General features: G+C 41.7%; 1 protein-coding gene across 1 annotated transcript in view; it reads right to left on the bottom strand.

Annotated features, from left to right (window-relative positions):
- Positions 1 to 20775, bottom strand: part of vsnl1.S (visinin like 1 S homeolog) — a 99161-nt gene extending 78386 nt beyond the window's left edge. The window contains 1 exon segment of the mRNA NM_001095006.1: positions 20567 to 20775. The gene's annotated coding sequence lies outside the window, so the exon portion shown is untranslated.
- Positions 20776 to 21605: the final 830 nt, after the last annotated feature.

Genomic DNA, 21605 nt, shown 5'->3' with positions numbered 1-21605 from the left:
TCAGTGTTTGCTATACCCACATGACCAGAGTGGAACGTCCTGGATGTTTGGATATAGCTCCCGCCCTGCATGTGGAGTTCGTTTGTGTGCGCCTCTATGCTACCTGGTTCCTGGTGCCCCAGTCTAAATGTGATTTGCAATAGATCTGAGCCTTCAGTGACAAGGTATTTTCTGCCCCCCACCCCCCCAAATAATTATGGCACCCCAAATAATTAGCCAATGTGCTTCATTTAAAAGCATCAACATAACAATAAACATATATAGAGCTCATATAAGGACACAGAGCTTAAATGTGCAAGACACAGTGGGAAGGAGGTCCCTGCCCCCTAGAGCTTGCAGTCTAAGTGGGTGGGTGACTAACATACAGGCACAAATTGGAGGGTAAAAGTGCACAAGTTGAAAGTTGGGAAAGTCCATTTGTCTTGGGAAGCTGGTCTGAGATATCTTAAGAGGTATTTCATTTATTTATTATTTGAAGGGCAACACTTGTTGCAAGATCACCTTAGGCCGCCCTTCAAGAATGAAAGTACCTGTACTGACGAGGGATCAACTCACCCACCATTTAAAACAGGAGCAACCAACGAAACGTGGGGTCCCCATAAATAGAGAGGATCTCAATAAACACTTGACTGGACTGATGTGATAAGCCACCATTGTATTGGCAGATATTTTGGATTTCGTTTGAGTCTAATTTGTCTCACCTAACCACCCAAACTATAAGTGACTCATAACTAAATAATGTTGCTTCCCTCCCTAAGGTCCAACCTTTTAGCTCACTTACGGAGTACCGAGGAATGGACGTGTAGAAAGTTTCAGCACGCCTAGACCCCAGTGTTCTGTATGTGAGCATAATTCTGGTGTAGCTGGGCGGCATGCCCCTCTTAAATTTGTGCCACCCTTGGGCACACACGTGGGAAGGGGAACAATTCCAGAACATATAACTGTGTTGTGCCCAGCAGCACACTATTTAAGACGCATTAGACCAGCTCCTTTTATTTCCTAACTCTAACCATGCCAGTTGGACCTTGGCCCCACAAACTCTTCCAGATAGGAGGTAAAGGTGTGGTTGGACTGTGGGTGCCGGGTAAATACCTAAACATTGGGTGCTGAGGTTGGCATTTACATTGGTAAATATAAACCGAGAGTGCACTGTGTCCTGGCTAGAAGAATCAGCCTTCACTAGGAGTAAACTTAAATGGAAAATGCTTGGTCTGACCCATGATGGCCAGAAGCAACAAAAAGCTGGAGTTCAACCTAATTTGTAATTAGTGGGTAGAACTGGTTAAGCCGTAAAATTCCATTGTATATGCTTTCACCAGAAATGATTTAATTATTTTGAAGCTGAGATACACCCAATTTACACTCACAAAGGGCTGTTACAAGGTCACTGTTGACAGCAAGAGGAATTACTGCAATCATCATTAGCTCTGCATGCATAAAATGAATAAAAATAACCTGCACTGTACAATTTCAAGTTTTTATGGCACTACCATAACACACACTACAATAATATATTGTAATCACTGCTACAAAAAAAGCAAAGAAGAAGGAGCCTTGTATGCTGTAGCTACTTTCTTTTTTAAAAGATAATGAGAAGCTGTTTATTTAGGTGTAATTACAGTCACTGATTCTAGAGTGCACAAGCCATGGGACTTTGTGTGGGCAGGAGAGCACTGGTGCACATTTTGTAGCAGAAGCCCTGGGCTGGCCTTAGCCCTTTTGTAATTGAGCTAACCGTTTCATAAAATGACTCATGAGGTCACATCCTTAAAATGGATTAGCATTCCAGAATTCCAAGTCTGCTCCACAGTGTTGTACCAATTATTTTCTAGCCTAAGTCTATTGGATATAAAAGAACTTGGTTGGCAGATGAGTTTACAGCTACGACACGATGACCTTCTCAGTGACCTTGCTGAGGAATAAATGGTTTGAGACTGATTACTACTAAGCTACCATGAAGCCCAGGCTGAACAAATGAAACTTTTTAAGATGGGCACCTCCTCCTGCATTAGAAAAATCCATTTCTGGAAAAAGCCCTGATCAATATCACTGATCACAACTGTAATTAGTTCAATGCAGCCCATAATTGCGATGGACAGGCGGCAATAAAATACAGTGGGAGAAACCCCTCAGAAGGTTCTTACACCACAGATGAAGATAGAGGCTTCTGAACTAGATTGTTCCACTTGATTATCTCTGAATCCACCTGCAAAGATCTATTACAATATGTTATTAGCATGAAAATATCCAGGCACTCCTCCTGGGATAACCCACACTGCATCTGTACTTTCCTTTTCCACGCGATCAGCAGATTAACCACCTTTGAGAACAGCAATCTCCAGTGTTCATTTTTTATTCATCAACTTAACAATCCTGCAGAAGAAGAATGATTTGGTTTTTGTAAAACCAAGAATAATTTACACATCTCTTGGTTTGCAATGATAAATGCTCTTATTCAAGAAATGCTGGAAACACATCACATTATTTCCTGTGTCAACATTCTCTACATTAGATTCTAGTGATTTCTATAATAACAGTTGTGTTTGTAGTAAACTATTGTGACCCTGCCTTTGAACACACAATGACCCTTTGTCATCTGTTGCACCCTAATCCACAAGGTAGCCTCTGCATCTTAAATATGTGGTTGTCCTGTTCATCCAGGTGGACCAGATCACAAGGGACAGCTAAATCTGCCCATGGAAACCTGAACTACATCAGTATGGTCCTTGACTGTACCTGGTCACCTATATTTCAGCATCAGCTACTTAAAAAATCTTGCATTGTCTACAAGCTCCTTGACAATTTCCTAGGGCTGACAGTTTACCCCTCAGTCTAGAAAAAAATGTTCAAAGCAAAATAGAATTGCTGCATTTCAGAAGTCAACAATCTCATCCCTGGAATGATGAGCCCAGAAGAGTTTCAATTGTTCTGGTTACAACTTTGTGTGTGGAGGTGATGCCTCTAGAACTGAAGCTAACCTTGCACCGGCCATGTATGCCAATAACCAATGATCATTCCGAAGGATAATTTGATGGACATTAATGGAACTGACCACATGGGAATGATCAAATTGCATTCATCCAGTTGGATCAGCCCATGGACAAAGCCAATTTCGGTACACAAGCCTTGTGGTTGTTTCTGGAGCTCCAGTCCCATTTATGAAAATAAATTCTTCTGTAGTGGAGGCAGCCATGCCTGGTGAGAAATATGGTTTCATTGACTGCAAAGACGTCTAATTGGCAAAGGTCAACAAATGGCTTTTGGTGGCAATGACCGGATCTCCATGGAGTCCAGTAAAAATCGATCAGCCACAAACCCCATACTAATGGAAGCATTCTCCTCCTGACCAAATCCATATATTTTTTTTTAAAAGCCTTCTGTTACTATACACAGGTCAATGTTCCAATTGCTGCTGCTATATAAATTAAATTGCACCTTTTCACAATGAAAAACCTAATTATTATTAAGATTATTGTGATTATGGAGATTAAATAATTGTATACTATATTTATGCAGTAGGATAGAAAAATTCAAATGATTTCATTGATTTACAGAATATAAACATAAATTGGACAATCTTTAATTTGTATGTATAAAAAACTCTTCTGTATTGTAATGTCTTGTCACAGTCCCTGTCCAATTAAACTAACATGCCATCTACGGAAGCACTCGGTTTCCTTAATTAAAGGGAATTTTATGGGGAAACGTTTCATTAATTATAGGGAAACCACAGATTTTAACGACAAACCTTAGCGCAATCACCTCAATCGGTCTATTCTCTTTCAAGAGCTATTTTTGGCATCAAAATGTTGATTGTGACAATTCTGTCACATTTTCTAGGCCTCCCGACCAGGTAGAATCTCCTTATGATTATGCGCATAAATTTTCCCGGGAACGATTTCAAAAACTCCAAGCTAATTTAAAGCAAAAATGGTCAAACCAAAGATAAAATCCATACTTCTTCATGTTGATGTTTCCCTGGACAACCCAGTCATACAATGCTTTTGATAACATAGAAAATGTATTCTCCCCCGCATAAAAAAAAGTATATATTTGGTTAATATATTAAAAGCAGCAGGTCTAGTAACCCATAGCAGCCCATAGTTGGTTCTTGCTAATAGGTGGCTACAGGGGACTAGTAGTTAAAGCATCCACACTTCTATCATTATAAGCACCAGGGCAATCATATGTAGATACGTACCACATACATGTATAAAAATAAATATATCCCCCCGCACAATACTCAACAGATTTTTCTAATTAAAAGACTGGGGGCCGTATCATCTTAGTTATTTATTTATAGTTAATTAATCCCTTTTTTCCCCTATCTGGGGAATACAATGCATTAATAATAGGTGACCTATTTTCCGTATCGTAAGTGAAGTGTTAAATCTTCCGTTCCCGGCGCATAGTGTTTCTTAGTTTTCCATACAGCATTGCAAGGGGGCATGATATATCCCATCCCTTTTGTTTCTGAAGCGAATGTCTTGTTGCTTAGCAACACCCGGGGCAGCGTCCTGTACAGATAATTTCGGAGATATTCTCCATGCAGGAAACCTGGCGGCTTGAGGGCTTTTTTTGCTTTGCTTTTCTCTGAAGTTTTAAAAAGATTTTTTTTTCCCATCTGCCCCATGGTGCCAGCGGGTGTCCCAGAAATGGGTTATTTTTAGCCCTGGTGATTCCAAGGTTTGTGTTCGCAGAGTAATGACAGGGGCCCTGGTTACCATCTTGCAACGTTCTACGCTATCAATTAAAAGAAAGAAACCTGAGCATATTTAACTATATTGACGGAAAAGGAAAAGACATTTTTTTGTAAATTAACATTTTCTTTTGAGGTCACTAGAGGGGGAAACAATGGCAAAGTTCAATGCAGTGTGATGCTTCCTTTGTATAGACATTGCACACTAGCTCTATCCCTAGGGCTCTTAATATGTATATATATATATATATATATATACATATATATATATATATATATATATATATATATATATACATATATATATATATATATATATATATATATATTATATGTGTGTGTGTGTGTGTGTGTGTGTATTTATACACACTCACATAACGGCTTTTCCACCGCATACGCATGCCCAATGGAGTGCATACTGCAGTGACCTGAAGTCTATGGAGCTGAATAAAAACCCCATTGATAGTCACTACCTTCTTCTGGTCCACAAGTCTTTTGGGTCAATGGCATGCAAGGCCATTGCTTGGAAACTTATCAGGGAACATTTCCAAGCCATAATCATCTGACTCACAAGAACAAAGGCAGGGTCCAGATGTTGCTATTCAATTTTGAGCATTATTTGCAGTCTGCCCTACTGACTGAACAACAAAAATGATGGTGGGACTGGGTTTCAAAAAAGTAGAGCACAATCGTATGCCAGTCCTGCAAGTAACTGCAACCGCCCCTGACTCACATGCTCGACCTGCAATGTGCACCTCCTGTTGGGGTCTGACCTGGTACAAAACTGTCCTGAAGCCATTCCCAAACTAACTCGTATCTACTAGTGCTCCTAACACCTTACAGCAGTTTCAAGGCATCTGTCCTACTTGTTCTGATTTTTTATTGTATTTTTAAATTTATTTTTTATTTTTAAATTTAAAGGGATACTGTCATGGGAAAACATGTTTTTTTCAAAACGCATCAGTTAATAGTGCAGCTCCAGCAGAATTCTGCACTGAAATCCATTTCTCAAAGAGCAAACAGATTTTGTTATATTCAATTTTGAAATGTGACATGGGGCTAGACATGTTGTCAATTTCCCAGCTGCCCCCAGTCATGTGACTTGTGCTCTTATAAACTTCAATCACTCTTTACTGCTGTACTGCAACTTGGCGAGATATCACCCCCCCAGCAGCCTAACAACAGAACAATGGGAAGGTACATAGTAACATAGTAACATACATAGTAAGTAAGGTTGAAAAAAGTCCATCAAGTTCAACCTTTTAGTTTTTTTTTTAATCTGCCTAACTGCCAGTTGATTCAGAGGAAGGCAAGAAAAAACATCTGAAGTCTCTCCAATTTGCCTCAGAGGGGGAAAAAATTCCTTCCTGACTCCAAAACGGCAATCGGACTAGTCCCTGGATCAACTTGTACTATGAGCTATCTCCCATAACCCTGTATTCCCTCACTTGCTAAAAAGCCATCCAACCCCTTCTAATGTATCAGCCTGTACAACTGATTCACAGCTCTCACTGTGAAAAACCCCTTCCGAAATATCGGCACTTATGTATTGGGTACCAACATTCATTAGCATCAAAACTAATTTTTCTGATACCTGAACCACATCCAAAAAAATAAACAATCCCTTAAGCTAAAGTTGATGCCTTTATGTGAGGCTTCCCTATATTGTAAGTAATCTTATCTTGGTATCCACTCCTGTAATGGATGTGATTTATTTCCTGCTTTGTAATGTTGCCCCTACTAGTCCAATGTCTGCCCTCAGGTTTTGTCATTTGGAATGATGTCGTTTGGTAACCAGATGTCGCTTGGTAACCAGATAGCAGCTCCCTAACACAAGATAACAGCTCCCTGGAAGATCAAAGAACAGCACTTAATAGTAAAAGCCAAGTCCCACTGAGACTGATTCAGTTACATTAAGTAGGAGAAATAACAGCCTGCCAGAAAGTAATTCCATCATAAAGTGCAGGCACAAGTCACATGACTTGGGGCAGCTGGGAAACTGACAAAATGTCTAGCCCCATGTCAGATTTCAAAATTGAATATAAAAAATCTGTTTGCTCTTTTGAGAAATGGATTTCAGTGCAGAATTGCAAAAACATGTTTTTCCATGGCAGTATCCCTTTAACTGACATTAAAATCGTGGAAAGTTTAAATAAAAAAAAAAGGTTAGGGCGGAAGAAGTAGCCCCTTAGGGAACAGCAAAACAAAAAATAGGGAAGGGGTATGGGGGGGGAAATATGGACGAGGGAACTGAGGTGGGCTTCTTTGAGTGCATTATGCATTACGGTTGGTGGTTGGTGGTAAACAAAAGTTATAATGTCCTTAAAAAAAGAACTAAAGGTCAAGGCATCTGGCCTGGAGTCCGTATATTATGTCCAGTTTTTTGTTGTGACGTAACCCATCATTCCAGGTAAGGAAATTTCTTAAAATGTGTCCAGAGTATCCTCCAGCCAGTTACCCCATATTTTACTGAATTTTTCTTGGCATCCCCTTGCCTTTTGACTAGGAAGATATCAATGACCTGTTTTTTCAAAAGCACAGAGTTGGAGGTGCCGTCTTCCAAGTTATGAGGATTGCTTTTTTCATGTGCCAGATTTGAGACCCAAGAACTAGGAGCAACCCTCAGCGTCAGAGCGTCAGCTCAAGGCTCCCTAACCAACAGGCTGGAAAACACTTCCATCCCTGCATTACGGACTAGAAGGCTGTTTAACCAACAAACCCAACAAATCACTTAGAGAGGAACGATGTGTGTAATGCGAATGCATTAATCATCCCCGGCAAATCAGGTAAATAATTAATAATGGAGTGTAATACTTAGGGGAACAGAATTAGAAGAATCATTAATCCACCTGCTTTTGTAGCACGCGCACGGGAAGGAGAGGAACATGGGAATATCAAGTATTGTATGATGATGATGATGATACCCAGCCTGTACTTACTGTATATGGAGAAACAGGTTGTCCCGTTTATGAAGACATTGATAGCCAGGGCCCAGTTAATAATATATAAGTAAAACAAATGATACATTTAATTTTATTGCAGCTAAGTGGCCCCACATCAATAGAATTAAGCCCTAAGTCCTAAAGGAGTTCCAGAGCACCGAGATTCTTCTAGTGGGCCCCCTATCCCATAATCACTTCTTTATTCCCACCACAGGCCTAAACAGCACCTCTATAATTGCCTCCTCTCTGGTGGCCCCTGGGGAGCCAGTGCAACACAGCTGAGCCACATAAGAATTTGTACTATATATATACTGTATAAACATATAAAAAGCTTCACAAGGGTAAGATATGGTCAAATAAAGTCATGAGCAGTGCAGGCATCAAGTGGCCATGCCTATGTCCAGTCTCTTCTGAATGGTCTATTATACCAATATACAGGTATGGGATCCATTATCCAGAATGTTCTGAATTACAGAAAGACTGTCTCTCATAGACTCCATTTTATGCCAATAATCCAAATTTATAAAAAATAATTTCCTTTTTTTCTGTAATAAAACAGTAGCTTGTACTTGACCCAACTAAGATATAATTAATCCTTACTGGAATTTAATGTTTACATGATTTTCTAGTAGACTTAAGGTATGAAAATCCAAATTACAGAAAGATCCATTATCTGGAAAACTCCAGATCCCATGCAATTTGGATAACAGGTCCTATACCTGTAGCATAAATGTTATAATATGTGAAGAACAAAGTCACATTTCTTTCAATATATTAGAATTCTCTAGGTCTAAAACAGTTGATTCTGCAGTAAAAGATATTACAGGTACGGGACCTGTGAGAATGCTCAGGACATGGGGTCTTCCAGATAAGGAATCTTTCCGTAATTTGGATCTCCAAACTTTCAATTTACTGAAAAATAATTTAAATATAAAATAAACCCAATAGGATTGTTTTGCTTCCAATAAGGATTAATTGTATCTTAGTTTGGATTAAGTACAGGTATAGGATCCGTTATCCAGAAATGCGTTATCTAGAAAGCTCGAGATTACAAAAAACCTCCATTTTATCCAAATAATCCACATTTTTCAAAATGATTTCCTTTTTCTCTGTAATAATAAAACAATAGCTTGAACTTGATCCCAACTAAGATATAATTAATCCTTATTGGAAGCAAAACCTACTATTGGGTTTATTTAATGTTTACTTGATTTTCTAGTGGATTTAAGGCATGAAGATCCAAATTACTGAAAGATCCGTTATTCGGTTATTCGGAAAACCCAGGTCCCGAGCATTCTGGATAACAGGTTCCATACCTGTACAAGGTACTGTTTTATTATTATAGAGAAAAGGGAAATCATTTTAAAAAATGTGAATTAGTTGATTAAAATGGAATCTATGGGAGATGCCCTTGCCATATTTCTGAGCTTTTAGGATAACAGGTTTCCGGATCCTATACACGTACCAAGTACAGATTTGGGATCAGTTATTCTAAAACTCTTTACTCAGGGCAAGTGCTTAAAGGAGAAGGAAAGGCTAAAACGAAGTAAGCTTTATCAGAAAGGTCTATAGAAATACATCAGTAAACCCTCAAAGTAATGCTGCTCTGAGTCTTCTGTCAAAAGAAACACAGCATTTCTTTCCTTCTATTGTGTACTCATGGGCTTCTGTATCAGACTTCCTGTTTTCAGTTTAAACATCCAGGGCTTGGGCTTGAGCATGCTCAGTTTGCTCCTCTCTCCCTCCCTCCTCCCCTCCCTGCTGTAATCTGAGCCCAGAGCTATGAGTGAGCAGGGAGAGACTCAGGCAGGAATTGATGTCACACCAAGCTAATATGGCAGCTGAGCTGCTATGCTAAACAGACAAAGAGATATTCTAGAACTATTTACTCAGGTATGGTAAAGCATTCTGCAGAATAAATATAGTTTTATAGCTTGCACTATTGTGGCTAATCTATTGGCAATAACCTGCTTTGGTCGCCTTCTTTCTCCTTTAAAAGAATACTTAAGCAACAGATAGTTTATATCAAATTGAATGACATATTAAAGAATCTTACCAAACTGGAATATATATTTACATAAATATTGCCCTTTTACATCTCTTGCCTTGAACCACCATTTCGTGACTCTATCTGTGCTGCCTCAGAGGTCACCTGACCAGAAATACTACAACACTAACTGTAACAGGAAGAAGTGAGGAAGCAAAAGGCAGAACTCTGTCTGTTAATTGGCTCATGTGACCTTACATGTGGTTTGTATGTGTGCACAGTGAATCGTACGCTCTCAGGGGGCGGCCCTTATTTTTTAAAATGGCAATTTTCTATTTATGATTACCCAATGGCACATACTACTAAAAAAGTATATTATTATGATAATGCTTTATTTACATGAAACAGGGTTTTACACATGAGCTGTTTTACTCAGTATCTTTTAATAGAGACCTACATTGTTTGGGGGGGTATAGTTTTCCTTTAATCCTGATACCCACAAAGGACCTTCCAGAACATGGGCCGATTCACTAGAAAAATTATACAAGGAGTCAGCGGGATATTAAGCAAAGAGGGGTGTCGGCCCAGGGTTTCATTTTAGTGACTGTAAACAGGGGGGCACCTAACATGTTTAAACAGCTTTATAGCAAGGATATTTAGCCTGCCGTTTTAAGCTACAGTAGTTGCAGTGCAATGCTCATATCCAGCAGCGTCACTGCTTATCGGAGAGAATCTGTTTGAGATAAAGTCGTTTTGTGCACTTTGTCAGGCAGCCGTTAATAATGAATAAAATCGCTGTGCAAGAGGTACCTGACGGGTTTGTTTTGGAGGATACAGAGGTTTCCCGCGCACAAGGCGGCCTTATGTGCGATGCGTTCCCTCGCTCCGACTGGCTCACAAAGGGGCAATATTTATCACAGGGTGAATGCTGAGTCCGACAGTTTGCCGAAGGGAGATTTTCGCAGCTGTCTGTTCAGTTGAATTGTATTGTTAGGGACAGAAGTCGTCTTTTTTTAGAGAATCTATTTTTTAAGAGGAATCAGAGAAATGTTTTCACAATGCAGAATGTGGTTTATTTGCAGCTGTGGACTGGGGGTTCTTGGCCCACCAGGGTTGCCGTCTCAAGGGCTCCCCAAACCCCCTGGCCCACTGTGAATGCTCGGGACCTGGAGTTTTCCGGATAAAGGATCTTTCTGTAATTTGGATCTTCATACCTTAAGTGTACTAGAAAATCATATAAACATTAAATAAACCCAATAGGCTGGTTCTGCTGCCAATAAAGATGAATTATATCTCAGTTGGGATCAAGTACATGCTACTGTTTTATTATTACACAGAAAAAGGAAATCATTTAAAAAAAATTGCATTATTTGATAATGATGGAGCCGAAATTCAAACACCTCGTTATTATGGAAGTAGGTCATGACCGATACATTAAATGCTGGGATCACCAAGTTAAGGGAGATTAACCCAAAGACGAAACCAAAACAAAATGAGAAAACTGCTAAATAAACAGTACTTAGTGTGATATTCTGGTTCCCTGATGAAAGTCCCAAATCAATTAAAGCAATTTACTGCCGCTCCATGCTAGCTGCCTTGGGAGTCCAATTCCTATTGAAAGTCAAGATTTTGGGGAGTTTCGTTGAGTTAATTAGTAGTTCAATAATAATTATGATCGACCTGAGCGGAGACTGAGCCTGGGATTTGCCTGGAAGTAACAGTATACAAAAGTATCCAAGTATTCAAAGCCTTCACATCTCTTTTTTGGTTGGTTGAAACACTTTAGCATATTATTTAAAGGAGAACTAAAGCCTAACTAAAGAAGTATATAGAAATGTTGTACATTATGTTTTGTGCTTCTGTACCAGCCCAAGGCAACCACAGCCTTTTAGCAGTAAAGATCTGTGTCTCCAAAGATGCCCCAGTAGCTCCCCATCTTCTTTTCTGCTGATTCACTGCACATGCTCTGTGCTGCTGTCACTTACTGAGCTTAGGGACCACTCACAATATACAGTACACATAGAATAGAAATGTCACAATATAAGGCTGATTAGTAATTAATACAGATAATTACTACATGGCAGCACAGAAACCAGTGCAATTAGCATCAGAATTTAATAATCAGCAAACCTGTAGCATCAGCTTATATTACAGCCAGGGAAGCTCATTTTCTGCTGGATAATTAGTGACGAGCCCTAAGCTTAGCTTCTCAACAGCCAATCAGAGCCCACTGAGCATGTGAGTGTCACAGACACTTTCCAAGATGGTGACCCCCTGTGACAAGTTTGAAGTCCTGGATCATTGCTGCTATTGACAAGCTGAAACTTTAGCCTCGTGCAATAAGTTCACTATATAAAATATGGCATTTTTAGAGTTTACTTCTACTTTAACTGTCACAAAAATCAGTTTGCATGATCATGTGTTGCTGTTGGTAACAGTGTTACTGACAATTTGCTTACTGGCTGAGCTCTTCTCTATCAGGATTTTCCAGGAAGGTTTTATGATTACAGTTTAGGGGCATAATATGTTTTGGGGTCCGAGTTAAAATGTTAAAACAAGCAGGTTTAATATTAATAATACAGGTATGGGACCAATTATCCAGAATGCTCAGGATCTGGAGTTTTCCGGATAACGGATCTTTAATAGAAAATCATGTAAACATTAAATAAACCCAATAGGCTGGTTTTGCCTCCAATAAGGATTAATTATATCTTAGTTGGGATCAAGTACAAGCTACTGTTTTATTATTACAGAGAAAAGGGAAATCATTTTTTAAAATTTGGATTATTGGATAAAATGGAGTCTATGAGAGAGGACCTTTATGTAATTTGTTTGAATTGGAAGAGAGGGCGCACACCCTCAAAAATAGAATGCAGGGGGCTTATCCATGGGAGACTCCCCATCACGGTCTCCAAGAATAGATACTAAATATAATCAAAAGGGATAGCACACCCAATTGAAGACAAATACTTTTATTACAAAAAAGAAAAAATTACAAAATGATATTTGGTGAGCCCAATGCATTTCGACCTTAAGGGTCTTCCTCAGGGGCACAAATAATAAAAAAAAATAAAAAAATTCCTTTTTAATTTTTTTTTATTATTTGTGCCCCTGAGGAAGACCCTTATGGTCAAACGCGTTGGGCTCACCAAATATCATTTTGTAATTTTTTGTTATTTTTTTCTTTTTTATAATAAATTTATCCTTTATGTAATTTGGAGCTGGATAATGGATTTCCAAATAACAGATCCTATATCTGTATTAAAGACTACCCTCGTATAGGAGCCCTGAATGATTGGCACTGCTCATCTGCATAAGAGAAACACTCACTTTAGCCTTTCCTGTAATCAGTGTTCCTTAAAGATTGTCTCAGGGGACCCAAACCCTAAAATCTGGCTTAAAATCAGTCATGCCCCTTCTTTTCAACGACTATTAAAATAAAAACAACATGAGGCTGTATGAGGCTAACTAAAAAAGATTCAGGGGCCAGTCTTCCATCCTACTGACATCCCTATTCTTCCATGTGTTCTGCTCTAACACAAAGACAGATAAGTGAACACAACAGGATTGATATTGATTACTTGGCTTGACTGGAGAAAAAAATCTAAATAAAAAAAGAAAAAAATCTATATTTGCAGCTGACTTCTCCGTCCCCCCACCCACCTGATCTATTGAGATATAGCAGGCAGGGATGAAATGTAGGTCTCCGTCATGTTATTCCCTGCCAATGAAAGGGAAAATAGCACCTAGTCTAGTGTTTTCCTACCACGCATCCCCATTTGAAGGATGGGAGCCATAAAGAATACAGAAAATGAATTAGCATTTCATTCTCAACACAAGCACAGGGCGCAGGATGATTCATGTACAATCGCACCGCTTGACAAAATACCAGAAAAATGTGTTTGCCTTTAAAACAAAGAAACACAGAGAGCTCACATTTAGATATAGGCCCAAAACGATAATCTGCTTTAAACAGACATTTCTAAGCACATTGAGAGCCTGGCCCAAGAAGCTTACAATTTACAAAAGGCAACCTACTACCACAATATCTCTTTTGACCAATACCATAATTTGTGGCCAGTTACAGAGCAGGAACATTCAGTTATTTGGGGCTTGCACTACTGGACTGGAGGCGCATTAAACACAAACACTAAGTTACACCTCCTTCTCAAGCATTAGGCCACACCTCTTTGTCCAATGAGTTACTCCTTCTCAAACGCGAAGCAATACCTCCATCTCAGCCAAGTCACTCTTGAAACCCTAATCTACACCTTCTTCTCCAAGAGGTTACTTCTTTCCAAACACTAAGCTACACCTCCATCCTCGCAAAACTACAATTCCCTTTCCACTACAACTGCTTCTTAAATACTAAGATACACCTAGTTTTACACTAGAATTGCTTCTTAAACATTAAGATTTACCTTCTTCTCCAAGAAGTTACTCCTTCTTGAACACTAAGCTACACCTCCATCACACCAAGTCAATCCTTCTCAAACACCTAGCTACACCTTCTTCTCAAAGAGGTTACTACTTCTGGAACACTAAGCTACATCTCCTTCTTCTCTGAAACAGTAAACTACATCTCCTTCACCACCAAGTTATTACTTCTCAAACACCTTCTTCTCCAAGAGGTTACTCCTTCTCAGAATATGAGATACACCAATTCCCCACAAAGACAATCCACCAAGTTATTACTTCTCAAACACTAAGCTACCCCTTCTTCTCCAAGAGGTTATTCCTTCTCAGAATATGAGATACACCAATTCCCCACAAAGACAATCCACCAAGTTATTACTTCTCAAACACTAAGCTACACCTTCTTCTCCAAGCGGTTACTCCTTCTCAGAATATGAGATACACAAATTCCCCACAAAGACAATCCTCATCAAACACCTATCTACATCTAATTCTCCGCCAAGTGACTCCTTCTCAACCACTAGGCTACATTTCTTTTTCCACTATAACTACTTCTCAAACTCAAACCTACACCTTGGTCTTCACCAAGTTAATCCTTCTCAAACACTATGCTACACCTCATTTTCCAATATAACTATTTAACTTAACACTGCTGATTTACAACTCTTCAACTAATAAGCCATCTTCTTTAATAGTTTACACCTTCTCCTCTATTAAGTAACTCCTTCTCAAACACTGAGCCACATCTTCTCCTCCACTGACCTTTCCAATCTCTAAGCTACACCTTCTGCACCACTAAAATGCTAAGTTTACACATCTGTCCATTTGAATTACTACATCTAAAACCATCTAGTCATGCTTTCTAATGCCCTGTGGTACTCCTTCTCAACCATTAAAGGAGAAGGAAAGCTACCAAAGCAATTTACTGCCAATAGATTAGCCACAATAGTGCAAGGTATGACACTGTATTTATTCTGCAGAATGCTTTACCATACCTGAGTATTAGCTCTAGAGGCTCTCTCTGTTCGTTTAGGATAGCATTGTTTAGATTGTTTAGGTGTCCCCCTGTTTACAGTCACTAAAATGAAACCCTGGGCCAACACCCCTCTTTGCTTAATATCCCGCTGAACCCTTGTATAATTTTGTATAATTTTTCCAGTGAATCGGCCAATGTTCTGGAAGGTCCTTTGTGGGTATCAGTATTAAAAGAGAATGAAAGCGACCGGAGCAGGTTATTGCCAATAAATTAGCCACAATAGTGTAAACTATAAGACTATATTTATTCTGCAGAATGCTTTACCATACCTGAGTAAATAGTTCTAGAAGACTTCTCTGACTGTTTTGCATAGCAGCTCAGCTGCCATATTAGCTTGGTGTGACATCACTTCCTGCCTGAGTCTCTCCCTGCTCACTCATAGCTCTGGGCTCAGATTACAGCAGGGAGGGGGGGGGAGAGGGGGGAAAGGGAGCAAACAGCATGCTCAAGCCCTAGCCCTGGAGGTTTAATCTGAAAACAGGAAGTCTGATACAGAAGCCCATGAGTACACAATAGAAGGAAAGAAATGTTTCTTTTGACAGAGCAGCATTACTTTGAGGGTTTACTGGTGTATTTACATAGGCTTTTCTGATCAGGTTTACGTAATTTTAGTCTTTCCTTCTTCTTTAAAGGAACAGTAACACCAAAAATCCCTAAGCCACGACTTCTCCTCCACCTCTGAGCACTGCCACATGTAGAGCACCCTTTTTAAAAGGACCAAACAGCAAAATCAAACTAATTAAAATTGTCTATATGCATTTTACAGATCATGTTTACTCACTCCACATTATTGAAATCCCACATCACTGCCATGTGAGTGGGCCAACTGGGTTCTGCTCATTTGCCAAACTACCCAAAATCTTTTATACTGCCAGACCAAAGCTCCGCAATGAGCAAAGAGAATGGGTGGGTGTTCGTCCCCAGATTTTACATAAACAAGTGTAGATCAGTAGATATTATTGTCAAGGGCTGTGTAACGTATTGACTTCATATAAATGAACAATGATGGTTTTAGGAATGGAATTATGGAGAAGCCAATGCTCTCGGGGTAATACATATCTGTATTTCAATCCATTTTAGATTTTGGTCTGTGTTGCTATTTTTTTAACCCATTCCCTGATGGTGCCTTTTTCTGTTGCTGATGCCAGACAGCATGTGCCGTGTCACAGATCAAAGAGCAACCTGGCAGTTAGGTCCTTGACTGTCGGCATCATACTTTTTAATATCTACAGCCAGTCAGCAGTTAGGCCTGTCTGCTATAGAGCTACTATATATCACAAAAACAGATTGCAAGCTCACAATGCACAGTGTAGTTGTACAGGAGAAAACACCAGATGTACCACCATTTAATCCAATGACTTTACCACACACACAGGTGAGGGGGATTTATTAGGTGAATACACCTGGTAGTTAGGTATATTGCATCTATAACCTAATTCCTCTCTTAGATCTAAGAGCACAATAAACTGAAGGGCTGCCAAGTGCAGTCGCCTCCATCTCCATGATATCATGGCTGCAGCTTGCCAACAACCTCCCCCCGAAACCCTGTATGCGCAATACCTTGAACTGTGCCACTGCCACTTATCCTATACCTGTAATACTTCTGAAATAATAAGAAATCTTGCTAAGGTTAAATCTGAGTGTCTATGAAACAGCAGACTAGGCAGGGGTTCAGTAAAGGCACATGGATGCAAATGACCCCTGCAGGATTGTCTCTCAACACCCCAAATTGGTCCCAAATTAAAACGCAGTATCTGCCCATGTCATGGGTATATACATTGCAAAAATAGTGGCTGCGGTGTTCGGCCTCTTGGTGCTGCAGGACCGCAGCTCACAAATTTTAGAAGTTGCCAGGAGTTGACAGAGCAATGCTACGCTTAAAAAGGACTGCAAGTGACTGCAGCAAACTGACAATGCTAATTGTCATCTATAAACCCTTCTCTGCACCAGGGATGTTTATTTATATTCTCTATGAAAAAACAGCAATCATCCCTAGTAATTGATATACGCTTATGGCACTGCAACATGAGCACGTCATCATATTACAACCCCAATATAAAACTCTGCACATTCCTAACCCATCTCAAAGTTCCCTGGGTCTTAAACACAGCGGCAGATTTTCCATCCTTTATCACAAACGCCCATCATTACTTTCCTGCCTTCAACTCCGTGACTGCTGCATTAACACCCATTACTGCGGAGAAAGAGATGGGTCCCTGGCATACTGCAGTCAGATAATGCGACTTGCCATAGACAAAGTCCCCTCCTCCCGGTCTACAGCCTGCACTCTTTAACTCTCTCTCGTACATAGAGGATTTGACTGCACCTCTGCCTGTCTCTTTTGTCCGAGTGCTAGCACAAAAGCCCGATGATATGAATTCGGCCACTGCAGTGGGAAAGTGGATTAGTGACCGAGCAGGGGGAAGAGTGGCCATAATTAGATTTAGATAATAGTGCCAGATTTAATTTACACAATAATGGTTTATACCTATAGACGCGGCAATATGGCACACACCACATAGAAAAATGTCTTGCGGATTTGGATGCCCATAGGGATAATATCACCATCTGCAGTCAGGGGGGGGGCTCTGCGGTGAAGAAAGGGTGGGCACCACTGAGTGCATACAATTAGCTTCAATATGAATCAGGCAAAAGCCACAGAAAGATCTTTCTAACAAATAACCTTTAGTGACGGGCAGAGGTCACTTCCGATCTCCTCCCCGAGACACGGGATGACTCTCTGCTCTCCGCTGGGCTCAGATCCGCACGGGCAAGGGGGCTAATGCGATCGGAAGTGTGACAATATTTAGGCGTCGGTAACGCACTCGCTAATGAGATTTTTTTTTCAGCTTTGTTACGGATCGTGTGGGGATGAGGCATAACGATTAAAGGAAGTGGGATAGCGAGGAAGTCAGGGAGATGGGAAGCAGAGCAAAAATTGAAATCCCGACAGCTCACAATTGTGCTCAGCACTATAATCCTTGCACCAACATATACAATGCCATTGATATCACTTTCCTCCACCGTGCAAGTCCTATGGCACTAAGAATGGTGTTGCTATAACCCAAAATGATCTGCTTGCCCTACCCCCTTCAGCCCTTGTTAATTATGAACCAACCGGCTTCCCGTCATCCTTTGCTAGCCAAGGGTTGCACATAGGTATCATTTGCACAACCCGGACTGTTTGCTTTCTTCTGCATTCAAGCACTAGCCTGTGGGCCCCATGAAACTGGAGGGCCCAAAGTAGATACCCCTGCATGTACCCCCCTAAGCCCCCAAGTTGTGCCTCCCAGGTTAGTATTTCAATGCTTAATGCTTTTTACGTTTTAATTTGACTGTTTGACTGATCCGACTCAAGGACCCGCCACCGAAAGGTCCTATTTGTTACTGCACATTCTATATGGCTGAACTCTCTGGCTGTATACTTGCCTGGCTGTTTAAGGGTTAAACCCAATTCGTCCTTGTCTTATCATGAATACACAGTATAGGGACCATACACCACTTCTGCAGTTCCCTGCAGCCCTTTCAATTCAGTCGCCTGGTGCCCGAGCATTTAGGGGGGAGCTCAATGGTGGGAAAGAGAAGGGCACAAGGTTGATGCAGATAATTGTGTGTCCATCGTGTGCAGATTGCATTGACAGCTCCGATCAATAGACCACATCAATGGGTTTTAAAGGACAAGGCAACTGGCGAAGAAACACCTTACTGTATGTCACAGGCAACACAATGCAGAGATTAAAGATGAAAAACAGCAGCGGCTCCACTTCAATACACTGCTGGCACCTGGGGAAGGGGTGAGAATAATATGAATAGAATAATGGGGGCCGGTTGTGGGTTTGCAGTGATCTAGGGATGCCTGTGAATAAAACAAAAACGAATGACTCCATGGTGTATGCATGTATGATTCATGCAGAAGGTTTTATTTTCTTACTATCATTTGACAGCCAAGAAAGTGCATGGTCTGCTGCAGCCAGATGGCTAAGTACATGGGTTCCCTGGTCAGTACCTGCACATGGGCTCCCCCGTCAAGACCTGCACATGGGCTCCCCCGTCAGTACCTGCACATGGGCTCCCCCGTCAGTACCTGCACATGGGCTCCCCCGTCAGTACCTGCACATGGGCTGCCCCGTCAGTACCTGCACATGGGCTGCCCCGTCAGTACCTGCACATGGGCTGCCCCGTCAGTACCTGCACATGGGCTCCCCCGTCAGTACCTGCACATGGGCTCCCCCGTCAGTACCTGCACATGGGCTCCCCCGTCAGTACCAGCACATGGGCTGCCCCGTCAGTACCTGGACATGGGCTGCCCCGTCAGTACCTGCACATGGGCTCCCCTGTCAGTACCAGCACATGGGCTGCCCCGTCAGTACCTGCAGATGGTCTCCCCCGTCAGTACCTGCACATGGGCTCCCCCGTCAGTACCTGCACATGGGCTCCCCCGTCAGTACCTGCACATGGGCTCCCCCGTCAGTACCTGCACATGGGCTCCCCCGTCAGTACCTGCACATGGGCTCCCCCGTCAGTACCTGCACATGGGCTCCCCCGTCAGTACCTGCACATTGGCTCCCCCGTCAGTACCTGCACATGGGCTCCCCCGTCAGTACCTGCACATGGGCTCCCCCGTCAGTACCTGCACATGGGCTCCCCGAGTCATTTCCTCACTTTTAGTGACACTTTAACCAGGTTCCGAGTGTTATGTATTGAGGATGATATATTGAGGTGAGATAAATCATAGATTGGTTCATTAAATAGACTCTGTGAACATCATAGACACCCCCACCATATCGCACCAACGTGGCAAACAGACACCATAGAACACCCCCAAACCCTTAATAATAGTAAGCCAATGTATACCGAGCTCTGTGAGCATCTTAGAACCCCCCAAAATCGATTCTGTTAATAATCAACATATACTGAGCTATTCAGGCTTTACAGAACCCCACCATAATACATACACCATAATACATACTGATGATACTTACTGATAATAACCAACAGAGTGTCACAGACCCCCTTGGTCAACTAAGGAACAATGAGAATCACAGACCCCCCCCCCCCCCACACACACACACACACACACACTAAACCCAGCAGCACCTTGGCAATGAGACCTAATCCTGCCCCTGTGAGTATGAACCAGAGTGGCACCGACCCCTTGCTGAGTATCACAGACCCCCTCACTCTATAATGTTGGTACCAATATATTTATACTGATCAGTCTGAGCTTCCCGACCCCTCATTGTATAATACTGGTACACACACACACACACACACACACACACACACACACAGTGATATTTGTGGGTATCACACAAGTCACTGCCCCCCAATCACATAAACCCTCTCTGACATCTGTTGTAATCAGCACCCCCCCCCCCATACACACACAATATACTCACATACACACACTCACATACAAATACACACACACATTTACAAACACAAAACACACACACACTACATGGCAAAGCAGAAATGTCACTTACAGTTAACGCTGCTGCGCGGATTCACCTATGTGAACACAATGGAACAACCCAGAGCTGGGGTCTCTGCTGGCGGTTCCGTGGATTGGGCTCGCAGGTGAGGGGGGTAAACCCGGCCGAATTGCCCTAGCGCTGGCTCTAGATCCTCCTGGAAGGCGCCTGAGCGGAGCGCCGGCAATACGAGCTCCAGATTGCGCCGCAGTACAATTGGGAATCCCGGGGCTCAGCTCAAGTCTCGATACTGACAGCTCCTCGCTCTGCACTGCCTCATGGGCGGGGCTTGGTGCTGCGCACGACAAGGGGAACTGCAGGGTCCTAGCGCTGGGCATTAATGCGCATATTGGAATGATGATCAGCCTTGCTGGTTTGTTCCAACCTGTTCTAACAGCCGCACACAACTATTGGAATTACTGACACTGTTTAATGGTATGGTAGTCTATAGTACTTCCCTGCGCAAGGCTCTGAATCTTACAGTACAAACGCTGCACCCAAAGCGCTCTTTTTGCACGTTTATATAACACATTCATTCATTTTTTTTGGTGGGGAGGGGCGTTTGCTGTGTTTTTAGTGTCAAATTCATAATTTTTTTTACCCCTCTTTTCTGTTTGGAAGCCAGGTTAGGCCCCCCCTTATAAGTGAAAAAAAACGTGGCGTCAAGCCCCCAAAAAACATTGGTGGCTTAAAATAAAAAAAAACACATTGGTGTTCAGTAGAACTGAACTCTTGGCTTCAGGACTTCAACTTTGGCTCCTTTGTGGCTTTGGGTCTTTTCAGTGCTTCAGGACTTCGGCTCTTCAGGACTTTGGCTTTTTGGGACTTTAGCTCTTCGGGACTTCGGAGGTTCGGGATTTCAGCGGGTTCGGCTCGGCTTCGGCGCTGTCAAGGGGGTCCGGCTATTTCGAAAAATGCAGCACAGCCACGCCCCCTCTGGGCCTGGTACAACAGTACCCCCTTAGTTTATAAAACTTGGTGGTCCCCAGTCCTTGCAGCTCAGCTAACCCAGACCTGCTCTGAGTCCTCTGTCAAAAGAAACACAGCATTT

This window comes from Xenopus laevis, chromosome 5S (assembly GCF_017654675.1).
Source record: "Xenopus laevis strain J_2021 chromosome 5S, Xenopus_laevis_v10.1, whole genome shotgun sequence".
Taxonomy (NCBI): Eukaryota; Metazoa; Chordata; class Amphibia; order Anura; family Pipidae; genus Xenopus; species Xenopus laevis.
The sequence above is the reverse complement of the archived record's forward strand: the minus strand, read 5'-3'. Positions and strand labels throughout refer to the sequence as shown.